The 25,353-nt window shown below is 44.9% G+C and overlaps 1 long non-coding RNA gene across 2 annotated transcripts in view; it reads right to left on the bottom strand.

The window, feature by feature from the left end:
• The window catches only part of LOC134932387 (uncharacterized), a 306,751-nt gene that overhangs the window by 213,879 nt on the left and 67,519 nt on the right, over window positions 1-25,353 (bottom strand). Inside the window, exon 3 of one of the 2 annotated variants that reach the window (XR_010179342.1) lies at window positions 23,285-23,410. The exons of the other annotated variant lie outside the window; for it this stretch is intronic. This is a non-coding gene — a long non-coding RNA (uncharacterized LOC134932387). The remainder of the gene's footprint in view (window positions 1-23,284; window positions 23,411-25,353) is intronic. 2 annotated transcript variants of the gene reach the window in all.

The following is a 25,353-nucleotide window of genomic DNA, read 5'->3' as shown; positions in this document are numbered from 1 at the left end:
ACATGGTCAGTCATTTAGGATATTTAAGAACTGATTTTCTGAGATTATTGGTGGCCTTCACTCAATTTCAATGTAAAGGAATTTGCAGGAGCTTGTCCAAACTGTGCCCAAAATACACCTACAGGTTCATCTCGGATCATCACTTCATCTACTTACTCCAGAAACACCATACACATATTTCAATGGATTTCATCATCGGTTTATCATTGGGGGACTGACTGCGGCTCAATTTATTCCTCTTTCAGGGCTGGTGTCTGCTGATTCGCTAGCTACTATTTATCAAAGACATACAGTACTTTGCATGAATGTCCTAACAACATCATCTCAGATCAAGGCGTCTTACTAACTTTCTCATTGGCCTATCACCCTCAGTCAATCTGACAGACTGAGTCAACACTGCAATGAAAGGAGAAACTAGGGCCGAATATTTCCAAATAACCTGCCAATAATCAGTGTTTTTTTCAGCTGGGATTAATGTAATCTTTAATTCTTATAACTAGTTCAAGAAACAGGAGGTTAACAGTAAAACAATTTTGAAATAATAAATAAGCATCTGAGATTTATTTTCTAGAGTATGGAAGCTGATGCAAAAAAATGTTTTTATAAATCTGTAAATTTAGATGAGTATCAGTACCTTTTCCATCGAAAAAAAAAACACTTGCAATAATCATATTCAAATCCTAGAATTTGCTATAACAACTTATTGGTGATATGTTGGGACCACACTATTATTGCTTGTACTTTTTCCAGATCCATATGGAGACCTGTGCCAGGGACAGTGTATCTAAGGAATGTTGAAAGATGTTGCTCAAAGACTCTTTTCTCGGGTTTTCAGAATAGATGATGAAATCTGACGGATAAGAACATCTTGAATGTGCCTCCTACTGGACTGAAGGTCACTGTACAAAATTAAGATGTCATCAAGACATACAACCACAAACTGAGAGTGAAGGTATCTGGGATGCAATCGCATGGTGAAAGGTCGCACACGCACTAAGGCCGGTACGCATGCGAATGCAGCGGCTGCATCCATCTCTGAATAAGGTTCCCTGTGTGAGCTTGCCCGTTTTTTTAAAGCGGCAATCATTTACATGGAAAAACCAAGCGGTAAAATTTCATCCAACATATGTCAGGGGACCCCCATACCCAGCAACCACTGTCTAGAACTCAATAAGAACTGCATTAGGTCTAGTAAAGTTCAAATACATGTCATTTGGAATATACATTTAAAATATTATTTTCACATAATAAAACATTAGATCTGTTAACCCAACTGCTAATTTTAATTGGCAGGAGGGCAAATCTTGGTGTACTTTTTGTAGAAACAAACCAAGTACTCATGTTCATCCATGCTCCTGCTCCAACAATTGACTTAATTCACACTTGGATGCAGGCTGAAGCCCGGTGAAATTGGAAGAGGGCTACACGAAACATGCAAAAGCATCGCCGCCATGCAATGCGTTTGCATGTCTGCGGGGGTAGGGGGGGTTTGGATTCGGCATGCGGGGCGGACTTGCCCTGTGCTGGGCATCCCCCGGACGTCTAAGAATTTGATAGTAGATGTGCATTTCTTCACACATCTATGATCAGGTCTGAATTACCCCTAATGTATAATTTGAGTGCATTGTCTGGAACCTGATATTAGAACAGGCATTTCCAACCTTGGTCCTCAAGGCACACTAACAGTCCAGGCTTTACTGATATCCATGCTTGAGCACAGGTGACTTACAAAGTACCTTAGTTACTTTGATTAAACCATCTGTTCTGAAGTCTGGATATCACTAAAACCTGTACTGTTAGTGTGTCTTGAAGACTGCGGTTGGGAATGCTTGCATTAGAGGAATGTGGACTTCAAGGAGTGGGGTCCATCAGGGATTTACCCGTGTACAAGTTCAAACATGGGTGTAGGTTTTGAAACCACTTTTTCAAAGCCTATCAACATGCTAAGTTTGTTTATTCTTGCTGAATTTCCATGTTTAAAGCACTGCAAATGTATTTGAGTACTACCAACCACTTCAGTATGCTGGTTGATTCATCTGTTGATGAATCACTGAGTGGGCCTGAGCAAGAAAGCACACATCACCATAGTGTGACTTAATGGAAATTAAAGTTAATGTGTTTTTCGTGATCTATGAGTGAGAAGATAAATTCCACAAGTGTAGCGGGGCAAAAGCTCACTTATCCAGTCTTTACTGCCCTATACTGTATGTTGCATAGACACTAATACATTTGAATGTGTTAGAAACTTATTACATTTAAAATACATTTAGAACTACAGTATTCACTGCTAAGAGTTGCAAACTATGTCCTGTGATAAGTATTACAGGTTGAGTATCCCTTATCCAAAATGCTTGGGACCAGAGGTATTTTGGATATGGGATTTTTCCGTATTTTGGAATAATTGCATACCATAATGAGATATCATGGTGATGGGACCTAAGTCTAAGCACAGAATGCATTTATGTTACATATACACCTTATATACACAGCCTGAAGGTAATTTTAGCCAATATATTTTATAACTTTGTGCATTAAACAAAGTGTGTCTACATTCACACAATTCATTTATGTTTCATATACACCTTATACACACAGCCTGATGGTCATTTAATACAATATTTTTAATAACTTTGTGTATTAAACAAAGTTTGTGTACATTGAGCCATCAAAAAACAAAGGTTTCACTATCTCACTCTCACTCAAAAAAGTCTGTATTTCGGAATATTCCGTATTTCGGAATATTTGGATATGGGATACTCAACCTGTATTACAAAGGGTCTTATGCAGAGTTTAATGTATGCCTATTTGCGGAGAGTATATTGCAGAAATTCACACTGCACCTGCTCCGAAAATGGGTACCCACAAGCATGTGCGAATCAGAGTCACACACCTCTGCATTTACAACCAAAGGGGCGGACCTGGGTTGTAGCAGGGCATTCTTGTATATGGTAAGTTCAGTAAGAGTGTGCTCTCACAAATGCGGGCTATGCGGTGCTGTATATATAGGAAAATATGGCATTGTTCACTTGTATCAGCCCTATTCCTGGTGCAAATGATCTACTGAAAATAGTTGCAATTATGCATATGAACAACTCTGTATAGCACACTATTTGATAGGCCTGAGCTCCCTTGTGCAAGAAAAGTAAAATGAGCCATTTTGAATAAAAGTGTATATCCCGTTTCATACATGCAAGCAGGGGGGTGTCCGAGTACCTGGAAATCCCCTCTGATCACTAATCAATTGGTGCAGCTGTATATATATATATCTGTGCCTGTATCGTGGCAGCGCTCCTCTTGCACATAGCGGGTCATTCCGAGTTGATCGCTAGCTGCCGTTGTTTGCTGCGTAGCGATCATTAAAAAAAATGGCTAATCTGCGCATGCGTATGCACCGCAATGCGCATGCGCGTCGTATGGGTATAAAGTCCTTTGTGGTTTCGCACTGGTTCTAGCGACGATTCCAAACACACAGCCGATCGCAAGAAGATTGACAGGAAGAGGGCGTTTCTGGGTGTCAACTGACCGTTTTCTGGGAGTGTTTGGAAAAACGCAGGCGTGGCCGGGCGTTTGCTGGGCGGGTATCTGACGTCATTAACGTGTCACTTGTCGCAGCAATCATCACACAGGATAAGTAACTACAGGGCTGGTCTTGTTTTGCACAAAATGTGTTTGCAGGCGCTCTGCTGCACAAGCGTTCGCACTCCTGCAAAGCGAAAATACACTCCCCCATGGGCGGCGACTATGTGTTTGCATGGCTGCTAAAAACTGCTAACGAGCGATCAACTCAGAATGACCCCCATAGTCCAGCACTGGCCGCATCTCTTCCAATCCTCCTCCCGTCTCCCGCGTAAGTGCCTATTCCCCTCTTCCTCCCGCATAATTACCTATCCCTATTCTCCTCCTGCGTCAGTGCCTACCCCCTCCTCCTCCCGCACCTAAGTCTTGCCGGGCTGCGGGAGCCTATCAAAGCCACTGCACATCCAGGGGACATGGCTGGAGAGACGATGCGGCCTTCTCCCGACCTCCAGGTAACTACTCTCCCAGGCACCCAGCTCATTCTGTCGCTGATGGTAACTCTCTTTCTCTCCCCCATGCCTCTCTCTCTCCCTATGCCCCCTTCCTCGCTCTCTATCTCCCCATTGCCCCTCTTGCTCTCCCTATGCACCACACTCTCCATGCCCCTCTCTCTCTCTCCATGCTTCTCTCTCTTCCCACATCACCCCCTCCCTCCGTCTCTGTCCCTCCCTTGGCTCTGTATGTGTATATATATATATATATATATATATATACACACATATATATATATACATACAAATCCCTGCACTCTCATGCAACTCTGCCAACAACTGGGGTGCCAATCAGAGTCCGACCCACATAGAGGTGGGACCCATAGTACAATACAGGATTATCCACCTAGTGGAACAGATAGCACTCTCCAGACTTTACTTCAATAGATCAGCAAAAAAGTGTTTAATGTAAAAGGTAATCTCACAGTTCCAATGTAATATCCATTTCCGACGTTTCGGTCCACACCAGGACCTTTGTCAAGGAGTTACAGCGTGGTCACAGCAGTCATCATCACAGCGTGGTCAGCAAATTTGGTAACTGAGATTACCTTTTACATTAAAAACTTTTTTGCTGATCTATTGAAGTAAAGTCTGGAGAGTGCTATCTGTTCCACTAGGTGGATAATCCTGTATTGCAAATATATATATATATATTGGCAATGGGTTGGGGTTATTATATATATAATGCACAGTAAAATTATAGTTAAAAATATGTTTAGAATAAATATTCTTTTATATATAAATATATAAAAAAAAATTACACAAAAAGAAAAAAAAAAGGAAGAAAAGAATCTTTCTTTTATATAGAGAGAGGGATTTTTTTCTTTTTTATATAAATTTTTTTTTTTCTTTGAGAAAATCTTATATATAAAATATACTAGTGAAATTTTCTTGAAGGATTAGACAAAAAATGTGAATTGATCTATAGATAGGATAGCAGGTGAAAGGATATAGTTTTTTCATCTGATGATATAATTTTTTGTCTAATAATGTGTTTTTCTTGATATGTGTTATATGTTGTCTGCAATGTCTCACCGGCTCCTTGCCCCTTTAAAGATCAAACAAGTATATGTTTAACCCGATAGTATCATCCATCTGAGGTTGTGATATTGCTCCTGGCCCGCGTATTTAGATAGTATGCGGGAATAGTAAATGAAATGTTAAGTCCCCATCAAGGTTGTGCATCTAAAACTATAATTCCATGTAATCTATGAAGGTGATCTTTTCCTTTCAAGAAAACACAGACATGGTGTATTGGTTTGAATATACCCGTGCTATTCTAGCGGTAGGGTTGCTATGCAACCAATAGGGGTTGTATCTCTAATGATTATGTGACATTGTGGAGCTATAGTCTGGCTCTTCACCCTCAGATTGAGTTTGTGGTTACTTAGCAACCGATTGCGGCACGTCATTTCCGCTATCACGTGACTCGATGTCACGTGTTGCGGCTCATAGGATCCAGGAAACAGCTACGCGACTTCCGGCGGGTGGTTTAGGCATCCGCGGACGAGTATAACATCACAGGGTAAGATGGATTTAGAGCTTGATGTGTTGATTAGCCGCGCATTCAATGGTACTGTTGGGTGTAGTAAATAGTAGGCGAAGCACAATGGATTGGATATACATATCTATTGGTGTTAATCGAGTGCGGGCTTGGTGGCTCCGCCCACACAGTGATGTCACTATGACGCCGTTTTGGCGCGTTTTTTGAATTCTAGGGTATTTAAGGAGCCGGTGAGGCTTGGCTAAATATGCAGCTGATGATTTGTGGTATGGTTAAGACAGCTTTCTTGGACAACTGTTGATAATCTCCTGATGATGGTCTATAAGGGACCGAAAACGTTTGAGACATCCTTTATGCTGGAAGGTACAGCTGGATTGTGCTGAGATACCCCTTATGCTGTAAGTTACAGCTGAATTTTGCTGTCATTTAAATAAATCTGGTGCATGTTTAAAACTAAGGCCCTCATTCCGAGTTGATCGGTCGCAAGGCGAATTTAGCAGAGTTACACACGCTAAGCCGCCGCCTACTGGGAGTGAATCTTAGCTTCTTAAAATTGCGACCGATGTATTCGCAATATTGCGATTACTAACTACTTAGCAGTTTCAGAGTAGTTCCAGACTTACTCTGCCTGTGCGATCAGTTCAGTGCTTGTCGTTCCTGGTTGACGTCACAAACACACCCAGCGTTCGCCCAGGCACTCCCACCGTTTCTCCGGCCACTCCTGCGTTTTTTCCGGAAACGGTAGCGTTTTCAGCCACACGCCCCTGAAACGCCGTGTTTCCGCCCAGTAACACCCATTTCCTGTCAATCACATTACGATCGCCGGAGCGAAGAAAAAGCCGTGAGTAAAAATACTTTCTTCATAGTAAAGTTACTTGGCGCAGTCGCAGTGCGAACTTTGCGCATGCGTACTAAGCGGATTTTTACTGCGATGCGATGAAAAAGAACGAGCGAACAACTCGGAATGAGGGCCTAAGACTGGTGAGTGCTCCACTTTTCTGTTTTCTACAATTGGATGCTCGTGAGAGCCTCTTTGGATGACACCCCAGCGGATGGACTGTGATCAAAACGTGAGTGCGACCCATATATTTATATATATATATATATATATATATAGATATATATATATATATATAGATATATATATATAAATAGAGAGAGAGAGAGAGAGAGAGAGAGAACAATAGCCCGGCACTGCTTAGTGGGTTCAAATAGGCAATTGATGCGGTGCCCTCCATAGGTCCATCGGCAAGACCCAATTATAGTGAGTGAAAACAGCGGCACTCCTGCAGACTTTAGGAAGTATAAAAAATATACATTATTAATTCAACGCTGTTTCGGGACAAGCCCCTTTACCAGGAGCAAGACAAAAGGGGTCAAAAATTTAAGAGACCCTGCAGGAGAGGGGGGATCAAACATAAAAAACACCGGAGGCAAGAACTACAAGGGGGGTCGGAGATAACTGTTTTTAACTTGTCAGATTATACTCCTACTGCGGCAGAAATGTCTGTATTATCAAAAGGACTTACTTTTGTTCAAACTTATAAACAGAATGAATTTGACTGTGAGGTTGAATTATATACATTTTTTCGTCAACTTAAACTTAAGGACTATTTTTCTAAAAAGGACAACACTTCTGCTAAACGAGGTCACTTTAAAGCTCCCAGTAACTTTGATCCACCTTCTACTAATTCGGCCATTGAGGTATTTATGCGATTGGTCAAGAAAGATATTTTGCCCTGCATTAATAATATTAAAATTAAGAACTTTAATATGACGAAATCAGAGAGGTTAGCAATTAATACTTTGAGAAATAACACCAGCATTATTATATGCCCCGCCGATAAAGGCGGGGGTGTGGTATTATTGAATCGCACTGACTATGTCGATGAAGTTAATCGACAATTAGCCGACACGCAATGTTATAAACAATTGCGCTTTGATCCGACTAACAATTTCAAACGTGAAGTAGATTCAATTATTGGAATTGGTGTGTCCAATGATTGGATAGATGAACAAACGGCTAATTTTCTAACTCAGGAATTTCCTCGAATTCCTTTGATCTATATTTTGCCCAAAGTTCACAAATGTCTGAACAAACCCCCTGGAAGACCGATCATATCTTCCAGGGGATCTCTATGCCAAACGTTGTCCCATTTTGTAGATTTTCATTTACAGCCGGTAGTACAATCTACACCGTACTTTATTAAAGACACTTCAGATTTCTTGTATAAATTGAACTCAGTTGGCCCACTTCCTGAAGGATGCATACTGGTGACACTAGATGTCACCAGTTTATATACCTGCATCAACCATCTTGAGGGTGTAGAGGCCACCAGGATTGCAATTTCATCCAGTCCACAGTATGAGGGTCCACCGAGTGAATTTTTGTTACTTTTGTTGGATTTTATTTTACATAAAAATTATTTTTTGTTTGAAAATTCTTTTTACTTGCAATTACAGGGCACAGCGATGGGGTCCAATGTGGCCCCATCGTATGCAAATTTGTTTATGTTTCAATATGAAAAGAATCACATTATGGCAGATTTAGAATTTTCATCATTTATTAAGTTTTATGTTCGATTCATTGATGACCTTTTCATGCTGTGGACTGGGGGTGAAACTAAGTTGCAGCAATTCATTGCTAAATTGAACCTTTTGCCAAGGTCAATTAGGTTCACATGTATTTATGATTTTGTTTCTATAAATTTTTTGGACGTCACCATTAAAAAGCTTAATGGATCAATCACCACAGAGGTGTTTAGAAAGCCTACCGACAAGAATTCCTTATTGTTAGCCACAAGCTTTCATCCGCAACCTTTGAAGAGGGGTTTACCCTTTTCGCAACTTGTACGAGTAATGTGAATAACCTCTGATGACGAAGCATTACCAGGTGCTTTGACTGATATGGGAAAGAAATTAATTGAGAGGGGCTATGACTCCACAGAGGTACAAGAAGCAATCTTGAAATGTTTAAAGATCGGACGGACAGAACTGATGAGATCTAAAACTAGAAATAATGATCTTGGACGACTAGTCTTTTCTAGTACATATTCTATTGCCTCTGGTGTCACGAGACGTGCGATCTCAAAATACTGGCATATCTTGCAGGCAGATCCGACAATGGGGCAATTTTGTGGCAATCTACCGTTGTTTAGCTACAAACGTAGCTCAAACCTCAAGGATCAGATTACCTGTTCTGACATAGTGCCGATGTCACAACATGGAAGCGGTTGGCTACAACTGAAACCAGGAGCGCACAAATGTGGCTCCTGTGTTAATTGCAAGCATATGCACACAGGCAGCAATTTTCTACATCCAACCAAGGGCAACACATTTCGATTGAAGTATCGCATGACATGTGAAACAAGATTTGTGATTTATGTGATCCAATGCCCCTGCAAAAAACTGTATGTTGGTAAGACAATCAGAATGCTGAAAGAGCGCATAGCCTTGCACCGCTCATCAATTAAAAAGGCGTTCACCAAAGTTGAAAGCTCAACGCCACCAGTCGCAAAACATTTTGTTCACCATGGACATCACATTAAAGATTTATTATTTATGCCCATTGATCATGTACCTCCTCTCAAAAGAGGCGGTGATCGCCACAAGCTGTTATTACAACAAGAGTGCCGGTGGATCCGTCGTCTGGATACCCTCACGCCTGCCGGTCTCAATGAAGAATTTTCCTTTGTGCCATTTTTGTAACAATCTCTTGGTTACTTTTTTATAGTTTTCTTTTTTCTTTATTATTCATAACACATGTGAACCTTGACCTCTTTATGATATCGTATTTGGATCCATTACCTGAGACTTATTAGTTTTAATAAGTTATATTTGTATGTTGATTATGTCTTTATATATTTGTACTGGTTATTATGTATTTATTAGCGACATACTTGGAGCTGTGGATCTACCCTTCACTAAGTGAGACCACACTAGCTGATTTTGGGGTCATTGACAGTTTATTTGTGAAAACCGATACTTACCTAAGGCTATCTGATATATTTACGATTGACAACCAATATGCTCCATGTGTTTAGCATTTACATATTGATTGATTATTTGTTTTATTCATTTATTGTTGTTTTGTATATTTATCCCTGGGAATCTTTTCTTCCCTCCCCCGGGAATTGGGATGGTGTTCTTTTAGTTCCGGGTATTTTTACTCTGGACTGATCGAACGCCCCCCACTTGTTGTCACTCACTGTGCGTTTACAATGACGCGCGGGATTTGGCGACTTGTGTCACGTGATCGCACTCTCCGAGGAATTCTCCTCCGTGTTGGGGATGGCCGGCCGGCTCCTTCATGTGTTTCACACGGGAGGTGTTACGGACATATCCTTCCCCTGATGTCACTTCCTGGTAGCGTCCGAAGGTGGCGCTTGTGGATGACGTCAGTTGAGTCCACGTGTGACCGGGTGGGAGAGATGGTTCCCAGGTAAGCACTTTACACACTATAGATTGTACTTCTGTCGCAGGCTCATTAGGCACAAGAAACTTTGAAAACTGACACTGTGGTGTGTGCAGTGGTCGGCACTATGACACTTTATTCATTCCCCTGAAGAAGATATTCGAAACAGCTGTCGGGATGTTAAGTATCTATTGTTCAATTTCAAATGCTGCTACAGATATGTGTGCCATATGCTTGCTACCATAATCTGCACTTTCTTTTGAAATAAGTAAAACGTCTTGCATTTAAGCAGTGTGCTGGTCTATCTGAGTTTGATCCCTCTGGTGGTTACTCTTGGAACTTTCTCTCTCTCTCTATATATATATATATATATATATATATACACACACACATATATATATATATATATATATATATACCGTATATACTCGAGTATAAGCCGACTTTTTCAGCACTTTTTTTTGTGCTGAAAAAGCCACCTCGGCTTATACTCGAGTCAGTGACAGGCAGAGGCAGAGCAGTGTGAAGGAGGGACACGGAGCGCACAGCGCGCGGCTCTCCTGTGTCCCTCCTGCATCTCCGGCGGCAGCAGCGGCGGTTCTATTACAGGAAGTACCCGTTCGTGACCTCTGATCACGAACCGGCACTTCCTTTAATAGACCCGCCGCGGCCGCCGAAGATGCAGGAGGGACACAGGAGAGGCGCGTGCTGTGCACTTCGTGTCCCTCCAGAAGACAGCGCGGGATCGACGGAGGGGTAAGTAACAACACTGTGGGGCATACCTGGCACTTGGGGAGGGAACGTATCTGGCATCATGAGGGGGCGTATCTGGCAGCACTGTGGGGGCATATCTGGCAGCACTGTGGGGGCATATCTGGCAGCACTGTGGGGGCATATCTGGCAGCACTGTGGGGGCATAACTGGCAGCACTGTGGGGGCATATCTGGCAGCACTGTGGGGGCATATCTGGCAGCACTGTGGGGGCATATCTGGCAGCACTGGCAGCACTGTGTGGGCATATCTGGCAGCACTGTGGGGGCATAACTGGCAGCACTGTGGGGGCATATCTGGCAGCACTGTGGGGGCATATCTGGCAGCACTGTGGGGGCATATCTGGCAGCACTGTGGGGGCATAACTGGCAGCACTGTGGGGGCATAACTGGCAGCACTGTGGGGGCATATCTGGCAGCACTGTGGGGGCATATCTGGCAGCACTGTGGGGGCATATCTGGCAGCACTGTGGGGGCATATCTGGCAGCACTGTGGGGGCATATCTGGCACTATGAGGGCATATCTGGCACTGAGGGCTGTGTACGGCTAGAGCTGCATTTCCCACCCTAGGCTTATACTCGAGTCAATAAGTTTTCCCAGGTTTTTGTGGTAGAATTAGGTGCCTCGGCTTATATTCGGGTCGACTTATACTCGAGTATATACGGTACATACAAATCCCTGCACTCTCACGCAACTCTGCCAACAACTGGGGTGCCAATCAGAGTCCGACCCACATAGAGGTGGGACCCATAGTACAATACAGGATTATCCACCTAGTGGAACAGATAGCACTCTCCAGACTTTACTTCAATAGATCAGCAAAAAAGTTTTTAATGTAAAAGGTAATCTCACAGTTCCAATGTAATATCCATTTCCGACGTTTCGGTCCACACCAGGACCTTTGTCAAGGAGTTACAGCGTGGTCACAGCAGTCATCATCACAGCGTGGTCAGCAAATTTGGTAACTGAGATTACCTTTTACATTAAAAACTTTTTTGCTGATCTATTGAAGTAAAGTCTGGAGAGTGCTATCTGTTCCACTAGGTGGATAATCCTGTATTGCACATATATATATATATATATTGGCAATGGGTTGGGGTTATTATATATATATATATATATATATATATATATATATATATATATATAGATATATAAATAGAGAGAGAGAGAGAGAGAGAGAGAGAGAGCGAGAGAGAGAGAACAATAGCCCGGCACTGCTCAGTGGGTTCAAATAGGCAATTGCTGCGGTGCCCTCCATAGGTCCATCGGCAAGACCCAATTATAGTGAGTGAAAACAGCGGCACTCCTGCAGACTTTAGGAAGTATAAAAAAATAAGAATTTACTTACCGATAATTCTATTTCTCGTAGTCCGTAGTGGATGCTGGGGACTCCGTAAGGACCATGGGGAATAGCGGCTCCGCAGGAGACTGGGCACATCTAAAGAAAGCTTTAGGACTATCTGGTGTGCACTGGCTCCTCCCCCTATGACCCTCCTCCAAGCCTCAGTTAGGATACTGTGCCCGGACGAGCGTACACAATAAGGAAGGATCTTGAATCCCGGGTAAGACTCATACCAGCCACACCAATCACACCGTACAACTTGTGATCTGAACCCAGTTAACAGCATGATAACAGAGGAGCCTCTAGAAAAGATGGCTCACTACAGCAATAACCCGATTTTTTTGGTAACAATAACTATGTACCAGTATAGCAGACAATCCGCACTTGGGATGGGCGCCCAGCATCCACTACGGACTACGAGAAATAGAATTATCGGTAAGTAAATTCTTATTTTCTCTAACGTCCTAAGTGGATGCTGGGGACTCCGTAAGGACCATGGGGATTATACCAAAGCTCCCAAACGGGCGGGAGAGTGCGGATGACTCTGCAGCACCAAATGAGAGAACTCCAGGTCCTCCTCAGCCAGGGTATCAATTTTGTAGAATTTTACAAACGTATTTGCTCCTGACCAAGTAGCTGCTCGGCAAAGTTGTAAAGCCGAGACCCCTCGGGCAGCCGCCCAAGATGAGCCCACCTTCCTTGTGGAGTGGGCATTTACAGATTTTTGGCTGTGGCAGGCCTGCCACAGAATGTGCAAGCTGAATTGTACTACAAATCCAACGAGCAATAGTCTGCTTAGAAGCAGGAGCACCCAGCTTGTTGGGTGCATACAGGATAAACAGCGAGTCAGTTTTCCTGACTCCAGCCGTCCTGGAAACATATATTTTCAGGGCCCTGACAACGTCTAGCAACTTGGAGTCCTCCAAGTCCCTAGTAGCCGCAGGCACCACAATAGGTTGGTTCAGGTGAAACGCTGAAACCACCTTAGGGAGAAACTGAGGACGAGTCTTCAATTCCTCCCTGTCCGAATGGAAAATCAGATAAGGGCTTTTACAGGATAAAGCCGCCAATTCTGACACGCGCCTGGCCCAGGCCAGGGCCAACAGCATGACCACTTTCTATGTGAGATATTTTAACTCCACAGATTTAAGTGGTTCAAACCAATGTGACTTTTGGAACCCAAAAACTACATTGAGATCCCAAAGTGCCACTGGAGGCACAAAAGGAGGCTGTATATGCAGTACCCCTTTTACAAACGTCTGAACTTCAGGGACTGAAGCTAGTTCTTTTTGGAAGAAAATTGACAGGGCCGAAATTTGAACCTTAATGGACCCCAATTTCAGGCCCATAGACACTCCTGTTTGCAGGAAATGTAGGAATCGACCCAGTTGAATTTCCTCCGTCGGGCCTTACTGGCCTCGCACCACGCAACATATTTTCGCCAAATGCGGTGATAATGTTTTGCGGTTACATCCTTCCTGGCTTTGATCAGGATAGGGATGACTTCATCCGGAATGCCTTTTTTCCTTCAGGATCCGGCGTTCAACCGCCATGCCGTCAAACGCAGCCGCGGTAAGTCTTGGAACAGACAGGGTCCTTGCTGGAGCAGGTCCCTTCTTAGAGGTAGAGGCCACGGATCCTCCGTGAGCATCTCTTGAAGTTCCGGTTACCAAGTCCTTCTTGGCCAATCCGGAGCCACGAATATAGTGCTTACTCCTCTCCATCTTATCAATCTCAGTACCTTGGGTATGAGAGGCAGAGGAGGGAACACATACACTGACTGGTACACCCACGGTGTTACCAGAGCGTCTACAGCTATTGCCTGAGGGTCCCTTGACCTGGCGCAATACCTGTCGAGTTTTTCCCAACGGTTTATAATCATGTGGAAGACTTCTGGGTGAAGTCCCCACTCTCCCGGGTGGAGGTCGTGCTGAGGAAGTCTGCTTCCCAGTTGTCCACTCCCGGAATGAATACTGCTGACAGTGCTATCACATGATTTTCCGCCCAGCGAAGAATCCTTGCAGCTTCTGCCATTGCCCTCCTGCTTCTTGTGCCACCCTGTCTGTTTACGTGGGTGACTGCCGTGATGTTGTCCGACTGGATCAACACCGGCTGACCTTGAAGCAGAGGTCTTGTTGCGTGGAATCTGCCGAATGGGATTGCTTCGTAGGAAGCCACCATTTTACCCAGAACCCTTGTGCATTGATGCACTGAGACTTGGCTCGGTTTTAGGAGGTTCCTGACTAGCTCGGATAACTCCCTGGCTTTCTCCTCCGGGAGAAACACCTTTTTCTGGACTGTGTCCAGGATCATCCCTAGGAACAGAAGACAAGTCGTCGGAACCAGCTGCGATTTTGGAATATTGAGAATCCAATCGTGCTGCCGCAACACTACCTGAGATAGTGCTACACCGACCTCCAACTGTTCCCTGGATCTTACCCTTATCAGGGAATCGTCCAAGTAAGGGATAACTAAAATTCCCTTCCTTCGAAGGAATATCATCATTTCGGCCATTACCTTGGTAAAGACCCGGGGTGCCGTGGACCATCCATACGGCAGCGTCTGAACTGATAGTGACAGTTCTGTACCATAAACCTGAGATACCCTTGATGAGAAGGGTAAATTTTGACATGAAGGTAAGCATCCTTGATGTCCCGAGACATCATGTAGTCCCCTTCTTCCAGGTTCGCAATCACTGCTCTGAGTGACTCAATCTTGAATTTGAACCTCTGTATGTAAGTGTTCAAAGATTTTAGATTTAGAATCGGTCTCACCGAGCCGTCCGGCTTCGGTACCACAACAGTGTGGAATAATACCCCGTTCCCTGTTGCAGGAGGGGTACCTTGATTATCACCTGCTGGGAATACAGCTTGTGAATGGCTTCCAAAACTGTCTCCCTGTCAGGAGGAGACATCGGTAAAGCCGACTTTAGGAAACGGCGAGGGGGAGACGTCTCGAATTCTAATTTGTACCCCTGAGATATCACCTGAAGGATCCAGGGGTCTACTTGCGAGTGAGCCCACTGCGCGCTGAAATTCATTGAGACGGGCCCCCCACCGTGCCTGATTCTGCTTGTAAAGCCCCAGCGTCATACTGAGGGCTTGGCAGAGGCGGGAGAGGGTTTCTGTTCCTGGGAACTGGCTGATTTCTGAAGCCTTTTTCCTCTCCCTCTGTCACGGGGCAGAAATGAGGAACCTTTTGCCCGCTTGTCCACGAAAAGACTGCGCCTGATAATACGGCGTCTTCTCATGTTGAGAGGCGACCTGGGGTACAAACGTGGATTTCCCAGCTGTTGCCGTGGCCACCAGGTCTGAAAGACCGACCCCAAATAACTCCTCCCTTTAATAAGGCAATACTTCCAAATGCCGTTTGGAATACGCATCACCTGACCACTGACGTGTCCATACCTTCTACTGGTAGAAATGGACAACGCACTTAGACTTGATGCCAGTCGGCAAATATTCCGCTGTGCATCACGCATATATAGAAATGCATCTTTTAAATGCTCTATAGGCAAGAATATACTGTCCCTATCTAGGGTATCAATATTTTTAGTCAGGGAATCCGACCACGCCAACCCAGCACTGCACATCCAGGCTGAGGCGATTGCTGGTCGCAGTATAACACCAGTATGTGTGTAAATACATTTTAGGATACCCTCCTGCTTTCTATCAGCAGGATCCTTAAGGGCGGCCATCTCAGGAGAGGGTAGAGCCCTTACAAGCGTGTGAGCGCTTTATCCACCCTAGGGGGTGTTTCCCAACGCACCCTAACCTCTGGCGGGAAAGGATATAATGCCAATAACATTTTAGAAATTATCAGTTGTTATCGGGGGAAAACCACGCATCATCACACACCTCATTTAATTTCTCAGATTCAGGAAAACTACAGGTAGTTTTTCCTCACCGAACATAATACCCCTTTTTGGTGGTACTCGTATTATCAGAAATGTGTAAAACATTTTTCATTGCCTCAATCATGTAACGTGTGGCCCTACTGGAAGTCACATTTGTCTCTTCACCGTCGACACTGGAGTCAGTATCCGTGTCGGCGTCTATATCTGCCATCTGAGGTAACGGGCGCTTTAGAGCCCCTGACGGCCTATGAGACGTCTGGACAGGCCCAAGCTGAGTAGCCGGCTGTCTCATGTCAACCACTGTCTTTTATACAGAGCTGACACTGTCACGTAATTCCTTCCAACAGTTCATCTACTCAGGTGTCGACCCCCTAGGGGGTGACATCACTATTACAGGCAATCTGCTCCGTCTCCACATCATTTTTCTCCTCATACATGTCGACACAAACGTACCGACATATAGCACACACACAGGGAATGCTCTGATAGAGGACAGGACCCCACTAGCCCTTTGGGGAGACAGAGGGAGAGTTTGCCAGCACACACCAGAGCGCTATATATATACAGGGATAACCTTATATAAGTGTTATTCCCCTTATAGCTGCTGTATCTTTAATACTGCGCGTAATTAGTGCCCCCCCTCTCTTTTTTAACCCTTTCTGTAGTGTAGTGACTGCAGGGGAGAGACGGGGAGCTTCCCTCCAACGGAGCTGTGAGGGAAAATGGCGCCAGTGTGCTGAGGAGATAGGCTCCGCCCCCTTATCGGCGGCCTTATCTCCCGTTTTTCTATGTATTCTGGCAGGGGTTAAGTGCATCCATATAGCCCAGGAGCTATATGTGATGCATTTTTTGCCATCCAAGGTGTTTTTTATTGCGTCTCAGGGCGCCCCCCCCCCAGCGCCCTGCACCCTCAGTGACCGGAGTGTGAAGTGTGCTGAGAGCAATGGCGCACAGCTGCAGTGCTGTGCGCTACCTTGTTGAAGACAGGACGTCTTCTGCCGCCGATTTTCCGGACCTCTTCTGCCTTCTGGCTCTGTAAGGGGGCCGGCGGCGCGGCTCTGGGACCCATCCAGTCTGGGCCTGTGATCGTCCCTCTGGAGCTAATGTCCAGTAGCCTAAAAAGCCCAATCCACTCTGCACGCAGGTGAGTTCGCTTCTTCTCCCCTTAGTCCCTCGATGCAGTGAGCCTGTTGCCAGCAGGTCTCACTGAAAATAAAAAACCTAAACTAAAACTTTCACTAAGAAGCTCAGGAGAGCCCCTAGTGTGCACCCTTCTCGTTCGGGCACAAAGATCTAACTGAGGCTTGGAGGAGGGTCATAGGGGGAGGAGCCAGAGCACACCAGATAGTCCTAAAGCTTTCTTTAGATGTGCCCAGTCTCCTGCGGAGCCGCTATTCCCCATGGTCCTTACGGAGTCCCCAGCATCCACTTAGGACGTTAGAGAAAATAGGATTTTGGTACTTACCAGGTAAATCCTTTTCTTTGAATCCATAGGGGGCACTGGAGTACTCTTGGGATATGGACGGCTTCCACCGGAAGAAGGCACTGAATAAATTAATTTTTGAGACTACTCCTCCCCTCCATATCCTCGAGCACTTCAGTGTTTTTTACTGAGCCGAACAGGATCGATAGAGAGATTGACCAAAGGAGAATTACATATAATCTCACGGACAACAATAAAGTTGACACAAAACGTAACAGACAACTAAACAGTTGACACCATAACTGATTAACCCTTGTTAAATTTAAACCAGTCGTGAAAGTGTGTTACCATAAGAACCACTGAACTTCCTAAAACAGGTAAACTGCTCTGGGTGGGCGTCCAGTGCCCCCTATGGATTCAAAGAAAAGGATTTACCTGGTAAGTACCAAAATCCTATTTTCTTTATCATCCACTAGGGGTCACTGGAGTACTCTTGGGATGTACCAAAGTTTCCTCCGTGGTGGGAGAGCTGTTTGGCACTTGTAACACTAAACGGCCAAAGCTAGATGCTGATGCCGCGAAAGTATCAAACTTGTAAAAGCGCACAAACGTGTGCACTGAAGACCAAGTAGCCGCACGGCAAAGCTGTGTCGTAGAAGCCCCACGACTCGCTGCCCATGACGTTCCCACAGAACGTGTGGAATGAGCTGTTACTGAAGTAGGTGGCTGTAACCTAGCATAAAGGTAAGCCTGACGTATGGTCAGTTTGATCCATCTGGATAAGGTTTGCTTAGAGGCTGGCCAACCCCTCTTAGCCGCATCATAGAGAACAAACAACGTATCCGTTTTACGCACAGTAGACGTTCGGGATACATAGATGCGCAATGCGCGAACCACATCCAACGTTCCAGAATCTCCTGTTAACACAGGAACTACTATTGGTTGATTGATGTGAAAAGACGACACTACCTTTGGTAGAAAAGCGGGATTCGTCCGAAGTTCCGCTCTGTCATCATGAAAAACTAAATACGGTGACTTGCACGACAAGGCACCCAGATCTGAAACACGCCTAGCCGAAGCTAAGGCTAAAAGAAAAATCGTTTTCCAAGTGAGAAATTTAATATCCACTTGTCGTAAAGGTTCAAAGTAATCGGACTGTAAGAAATCTAAAACCAGATTCAAGTCCCATGGTGCTGTAGGTGGAATGAAAGGAGGCTGTATCCTCTTTACACCCTGTAAAAACGTATGTATTGACAGCAACGAGGCCAATTTCCTTTGAAAGAAAATTGACAACGCAGATACCTGCACCTTTAGTGTGGAAAGACGTAGTCCTCCATCTAACCCCATCTGTAAAAATAACAAAAGACGGGATAAATTAAAAGATGATGTCGGAAATTTCCGAGCTTCACACCAACTTATATAAGTACGCCAGATTCTGTAATAATGAGCTGCCGTAACCGGCTTCCTAGCTCGTACCATGGTTGGTATAACAGACTCAGGAATGCCCTCTCTTCTTAAGATGGCCTTTTCAACAGCCACCCCGTCAAACGCAGCCGCGCTAAATCGGGGTAAAGGAACGGACCCTGTTGTAACAGGTCCGGACGTAGTGGGAGTGGCCACGGATCGTCTGCGAGTACCCCGAGGAGATCCGAGAACCAAGCCCTCCGAGGCCAATGAGGCGCTATTAGTATGACTGTGACGGACCCTCTCTTGATCCGTTTTAGCAACAGCGGGAGCAGCGGAAACGGTGGAAACAGATACACAAGGCTGTACGGCCACGTGGCTGTGAGAGCATCCACCGCCACTGCCCCTGGATCTCTTGTTCTGGACACATATCGTGACACCTGATGATTGTGGCGGGATGCCATCAGATCCACCTGAGGGTACCCCCACTTCTGGATCAACATCTGAAATACTTCTGGATTTAATGCCCACTCTCCTGGATGAAAATCCCGACGACTGAGAAAATCTGCCTCCCAGTTGTCTACTCCCGGAATGAACACTGCCGACAATATCACCTGGTGATATTCGGCCCATCTGAGGATCCGAGCTACTTCCCGCATTGCCATGCGGCTTCTCGTTCCTCCTTGTTTGTTTATGTATGCGACTGCCGTCGCATTGTCTGACTGCACCTGAACAGTCTGAAAACGAAACATGTACACTGCTTGTCTTAGAGCATTGTAAATCGCCCTGAGTTCCAGAACATTTATGGATAGCGATCTTTCGTGATTTGCCCAGAGGCCCTGGAGCCGATGACTCTGAACTACAGCTCCCCAACCTCTGAGACTTGCGTCTGTTGTCAGAATTATCCAATTCACGACGCCGAATCGTCTCCCTGCAGATAGATTGTGTATTTTTAACCACCAGAGAAGAGACACCCTGACTTGTGGCGACAATCTCACCCTGTGGTGCAACTGCAGATGTGATCCCGACCATTGCGCTAACACCTCCAGTTGAAACGGACGTGAGTGAAACCTTCCGAACTGAAGTGCTTCGAAAGCCGCCACCATTGTGCCTAAAAGGCGAATGCACAAATGTACTGAGACTGTGCGTGGCTTGAGCACTAATTGCACCAGATGACGAATGACCTGTACTTTCTGTTGTGGCAGGTAAACCTTTTGTTTTACTGTATCGAGAATCATCCCTAGGAATTGAAGTCGCTGACACGGAATTAGATGTGATTTCTTTAAACTGACTATCCAACCGTGCTGAACTAGTACATTGTACGTTAGCAAAGCATGCTGGAGAAGCAATTGTTGAGACGGAGCCTTTATGAGTAGATCGTCCAAATACGGAACAATTATTACCCCTAGGGACCTGAGATGAGCTATCATCACGGACATTACCTTGGTGAATACCCGAGGCGCTGATGAGAGGCCAAACGGGAGAGCCTGAAACTGGTAATGGTCTCGCCTTATCGCAAACCTTAAGAAACTCTGGTGAGGTGGCCAAATCGGAATGTGTAAGTACGCATCCTTGAGATCCAGTGCAATCATGAATTCCTGCGGCTCTAACCCTGCAATTACTGACCTGAGAGATTCCATCTTGAATCTGTGGTAAGTGACGTAATGATTGAGACCTTTTAGGTTCAATATTGGCCTGACTGAGCCATCTGGTTTTGGTACCAGAAACAGACTGGAATAATAACCCTGCCCCTGTTCCTGCACGGGGACCGGAATTACAACTGCAGCATTCAGCAGAGACTGAATGGCAACCTGCAGAACTGCTTTCTTGTCGTCCGACACAGGCAGTCCTGTCGTGAAAAATCTTCCTGTCGGAAGATAATCGAACTCTATTTTGTAACCCTCTAATACTAACTTGCGGATCCACCCATCTGTGGACGTCTGCAGCCACGCCCCCTGAAAGCTCTGAAGGCGTGCTCCCACAATTGGAGATCCGAGATGGGCTGGGAGCCCGTCATGCCACTGGTTTGTTAGTGGTCTTAGTGTCTTGACGACGTGCATCGGATTGTCGAGCACTACGTCCCCGACCTCTTCTACCAGGCGTGACTGCTCCTGTGCCCTGCCCACGAAAGGGCTGAGTTCTAAAGGATTTGAACGCCGGACCAGAATATTTCCGTTTAGGTATAGTTGTAGGCGATGGAAGAAACACAGACTTTCCTCCAGTAGCCTCAGAAATCCATTTGTCCAATTCAGGACCGAAAAGCTTCTCGCCATCATAAGGCAATGCCTCTATACCTTTTTTAACCTCCGTCTCCGCCTGCCAAGAACGCAGCCAAAGTGCTCGTCGTACTATGACTAGCGATGAGGACAGGCGAGAAGTAAGCTGACAGACGTCAGTAGAAGCTGTACATAGATATTCAGCAGCTTCCCAGATTTGATCCGCGAGAAGTATAAGATGGTCATCTTGCAGAGCCGACTTGAGCTCTTTTATCCATACCATTAAAGCTTTAGTAACCCAAATGCCAACCAACCCAGGTCTCAGCAGCACTCCAGCTGCTGTATACATGGACCTTAGCATAGCCTCTATTTTACGATCTGCAGGGTCTTTAAGCGTAGTAGCAGTTGGTACTGGTATGGTTAACTTCCTTGTAAGTTTGGATACGGATGAATCCACCAATGGTGGGTTCTCCCAAGTAGCTGTCATGGACTCTGGAAACGGGTAACTCGATTTAAATCTACGAGGAATAGAAAACCGTTTATCCGGATTTTTCCGTGATTCCAGTAACATTTTATTAAGAGATTCCGAAATAGGGAAACACATCGGAGATCTCTGTCGTTTAGTAAAAACTACCTCATCATTCGTCAGGGGCTCCTCAGTTTCCGTAAACTCCAGCGACTGACGTACTGCTCTGATGAGATTGTCAATACCTGGGCTGTCAAAATCGTCACTATCTGACTGTTGCCCTATTTCGCCCTCCTCATACTCCTGTTCAGTGAGGTCTAGTATCCCAGAGACTGGAGAATTATTAGAAAAAGGAAATTTATCTTTTCCACTCAAGGTGGGCCTCTGACCAGATTGAGACTCTGGTAACTCAAATGGTCTCATTTTAAACTCAGATCTTGCCGCCTCTCTTTCTTCACGAGAGGCGGCCAGCTCTGATTGTAAACCAATTAATACATCTGCAAGTAAAGCCCATGGAGGGTCCAGAGATGGTGGTTTTACTTCTGAAATCGTATTTATGGCTGTATTAACAACACATGCTGTACATGTGGTGGATCCATCAGGCAACACACTCTTACAGACATGACATGAAAAATGTTTCTTAGATTTTGCTGGTGTCTTACTCATTATAAAAGACAGACAATACAAACTACACACAGACAGACTGCACGACTCAGTAATAACACCAAAGTTCCTGGTATATATCAGGCAAGTGCAGTGCCTGCCAGCAATAAGAAAACTGACCCCAAAATTCCCCTAGTACCACTCTTAGCCGAGATGTAATAAAGGAAACCTGGAACAGACAGGAGAACATTAACATATTAAGCATGCCAAATACTGCCAATGTCTCCCCCCCCCCACTCCCACGACCTCCGTGTACAGCACCGGGTCGGGGCCTGTGGAAGTCTGCATAGGGCCGTGTGAGCGGCCTGTACCTGTAGGCCCAGGCAGCGGGAACTCCTCGGCTGCTGCGGGCGGATAGCGGAAGCAGTGAGCGTGCTGCATAGAGCCCTGGAGCGGCCTATGCACACGCGCTCCCGCCCGCCACACACATTTTGCGGAGTGTCTGTGTAGCCAGGCAGCGCTGCTGCGGCGCCGGGGAGCAGCGGTCTGGTATTTAAGATGCTGGGAGCGGAGACTGAGAGCACGCCGCATGGAGCCGTGACGCGGCCCATGCACACGCGCTCCGGGCAGCGGTGAGTACCCAATACAATCCCCAACAGTGGAGCGGCAGCAAGAGCTGACCGCCCCTAACATACCTGGACCGTGACCAAAGTCTATGACGGGGCTTCTCATCCAAGCTCCGTCCAGCTTTTTGCAGGCAGCCTGCAGGTGGAGTGAGGGAGCTCTTTACAGAGAGGTCCGACACTCACGGCTGTTCTCAGCCGCTTCCACTGTCCCTGACCCACGCCTGTTAGAAGGGGGGAAAGGACGTGGAAATCCTTGAAAAGAAGAAAAACTTAGGAACTAAAAAAAAAAATTCCAATACTTCGTGGACGAGCTCCACTATGCCTTCTAACTGTGTCGAGCACAGAAAAAACACTGAAGTGCTCGAGGATATGGAGGGGAGGAGTAGTCTCAAAAATTAATTTATTCAGTGCCTTCTTCCGGTGGAAGCCGTCCATATCCCAAGAGTACTCCAGTGACCCCTAGTGGATGATAAAGAAATATACATTATTAATTCAACGCTGTTTCGGGACAAGCCCCGTTGTCAGGGACAAGCTATCAACAAGTATATATAACTCCCAAACTAGTAATTACATTGTTAATAGTGCTCACCTGTCCACCACTGCCATCCACGCCCGGCCCGTGTTCGTGAAGTCGAAGACCCCGGACTCTAACGTCAGATGACAGCGCTGGACAAGAGTCTCACAAGGAAGACGCATGCCTTGTTGCTAAGAGACGCTAACAAAGACATTAAAGGCAAAGATAACATTAGGTGAAACATAAACAAAACCTTCCACCAAACTATACTATTACATACATTTAATAAAAAACAGAGCTCAACTACTCGTACAGTGATAATCAAAAGGTTATTAAATGTACAGTATAGCCAGATGTTATAATAACACTGATACTTACTATTTAGGCAAGACCACAGGGGCACTTCAGCACATAAATCACATGTGTGGTAGTGCAGGTAACCCTATGTTGTATCCTAAAAGTTTTCCCCACGTGGCGGTGACTGAATGTGGTCCTGTCAATGGGGTATTACATGTAGCACAACCCAAACACACAAAGCACCCCAACTTGGGTCTTAAAAAGTGTGTATGCTGTTTCTCAGTTAATTGGGAAACATCCAATTTAACTACTTGGTCAACTAAATTCTTCCCCCTAGTGTAACTGGGGGGGTAAACGGGTGTTTTGTAAAGATGGTAAAACCCCATCCGTACTAACTATAGGCCACAGAGATTTAACATGTTTCGTTGTATAATTTGTAGTCGTAGTAAATTTATTGACCCATGGTATTTTAGGGCCATCTTTTGATTGCTCTGTGTTCCTGAAGTAGTAGGGCCATGTAGTAGGGATTCCCTGGATTTTTTCATTACTTTAGCTTTAATCTTTTGTAACTCTTTTATGGGATATCCCCTACATACAGTACAAACTTGTTCACCATACAGTCGATAGCTTACTCCGCCTCCCCTGGGTCCGAGGTTATACATCGAGTTTGCAAAAATTGTGAGTACGCAGATCTTAGCGAAAAGGAAGTGGATGAAAGCTATCATGACTAAGAAGTGAATTCCTGTCGGTAGTTTTAACGTACAGTGATGTGTGTATAGTAACATTAATGCATGTGATAACCACATCCAAAAAATTTATTTGTTGATAATCCATTTTATAAGTAGGTTTAACCAAACTGTCAGTGGCATTATGTTTGTCTAATAATGACTTTAGTACAGCTTGTGGGCCTCTCCAAATGATCACTAGGTCGTCTATGTACCTACTATAGAAGCACACCGACGACTCCACCGACCTTTCAGTATACAACAGATTAGTTACAATGCTATACATAAAAGCGTGAGCGTACGATGGGGCCACAGGTGACCACATCGCACACCCCGCTCACTGTAAAAATATCTGACCATTAAAAAGAAAATAGTCAGTACTAATTTCTAGTCAGTACTAATGTCAATAGTTGTAGAAAAAGAGATTATTGGTTATAAGTTCTCTCACTGCCTTTATTATATGAGGGATGCAAATGTAGAGACTCGTGACGTCTGCACTACACATAGTTACCTCAAGTGGCAATAGTCCTAATTGTTCTAATTCTAACAATCGTGAATTGGTATCCTTAAGGTATGAAGGTAACCCTTGGGTGCATGGATTCAAGAATGCGTCAAGATAAACAGATATAGCATAGTACAGTGAATTCCTTGCTGATACTATAGGTCGGCCCAGCGGGTTGTTTGTGAATCTTGGGTGTAGTATAAAACAATGGTACCCTAGGGAATTCGACCGTTAATGCCTGTACCACTTCTATAGATATAAAACTACTGTTACAAGCTGACCGTAAATCAGTTTCTAATTCCAATGAATAATTAGCAGTAGGATCATTATATAGTAATTCATAAGCTGATACATATGACAATTGTCTAATACACTCTTCCACATATACCGTTAAATCATGTACTACTATAGCGCCGCCTTTGGCAGCGCTACAAATAACAATATCAGATCTTGATGCTAAATTATTCAGTGATGTCCACTCCTCCTTGTTAAGATTGTAATGTTTCAAATGTGGAATCACTGACTGGTCCGTCTATTCCATAAGACATGTAAATGTCTTTATAGATGGATTGTAGGAAACTGGATCAAATTTAGATCGTGGCGCAATCTTTTTTAATTGT

Source organism: Pseudophryne corroboree, chromosome 6 (assembly GCF_028390025.1).
Source record: "Pseudophryne corroboree isolate aPseCor3 chromosome 6, aPseCor3.hap2, whole genome shotgun sequence".
Taxonomy (NCBI): Eukaryota; Metazoa; Chordata; class Amphibia; order Anura; family Myobatrachidae; genus Pseudophryne; species Pseudophryne corroboree.
Note: the sequence above shows the minus strand (reverse complement) of the source record. Positions and strands in the feature narration are given on the sequence as shown.